Here is a 1270-nt window from a genome sequence, read left to right as displayed (position 1 = left end):
CTCCAGAGCACCACGAGTGCTTGTAAAGCTGTGCCAGGGCTCCCGCCATGACCTCAGCCAATTCCCTCAGTACTCGAGGATGGAGGTCATCTGGACCAGCTGACTTATTTCTTATGCTGTTGGGGCACCTCACATGCTATAACAACCCTCCTCCACTCCACATTGTTTGGATGCGGTCGTTTCAGACCCAGGCATCAATCAATTTAGTATGAGGTTAGTTGAGTTGTTTTGCATCATTGCTGTTTCTTCGGGCAAAGTGATCTGGTGGCTCCCATCTTCTCTCCAGGTGTGGATGGCTGTTGACTCTCAGGGAGCTCATCCACCCTATGAGAAGTCTTGTTTTTATTCCTGCTGCATGTCCACACACCCTCCTCACTCTGGCTAGCCCAGTTGGGGCACTAATTTAGTCACCAATAACCTGACCATGGAACAGGCTGTACTGGTTTACATGGTACCAGATAGCAGACCAAGAAAGACCTGGGCTGACAGGCTTGACTCCCACCCTAAATTTTCATGACTGTTTTCTTAGACTGATTTCTTAGCACATCAAGCAAGTAAGCCTGGGGTTAGAAAGAGTTTCTAAAGAATAGAAACAGGGAAGAGAGATTGGTGAAATGTTAGGCCCTTACCGTAGCCCTTTATCCTTACCCTTGCCATGTACTCTCATAGCTAGGATTCCTAGTAGATAACCTAAATCATAAGAAATAAGTGACCTCCTCCCTGTGGAGGTTGCCTAAGGCTGAACATGTACAAGGGAGAGCATGTCCTAAGATGCTGTTTAGGCTAGGGTTACCATACAACTGGGTTTTCCCAGACATGATCTCTTTTTTGGATCCTCCGATCTCTGTCCAGGCATTTTTTTTTAAATATGATCATATGTCTGGGATTTTGGTCAGCTCATCTTCCAAGTTTTTTCCAGCTTACCTGAGCAATTGGAAGCAGGGCACTGCATGCACGTGGCCAGTATGCAGCCAGGCAGGGTGCTGGGAGCAGCCCTGGCAGCTGGATGCATACAAGTCTGGGTGGGAGGCAGAGGGCCAGGGTTTGAGGACTGTCGGGGGTGGGGGGTGGATGGCTGTGAGAGGGGGCAAGTGCCTGCCAGTGCTGGGGGAAGCTGTCCAGATACCAGGACTGCAGGGGGTGCAGAACATGCCTGCCCCTCCAGTCGGGGAAGGGGGCCCTTCAGGGGCAGCAGGGAGCTGCATGGCTTGGCTGGCGGCACCGGGGTCAGTGTCCTTGCTCACAGGGGTGAGGCAGCTAGGAGATGCTG

This window comes from Gavialis gangeticus, unplaced genomic scaffold (genome assembly GCF_001723915.1).
Source record: "Gavialis gangeticus isolate Ggan-Ray unplaced genomic scaffold, GavGan_comp1, whole genome shotgun sequence".
Taxonomy (NCBI): Eukaryota; Metazoa; Chordata; order Crocodylia; family Gavialidae; genus Gavialis; species Gavialis gangeticus.
This window is presented reverse-complemented; position numbering follows the sequence as displayed.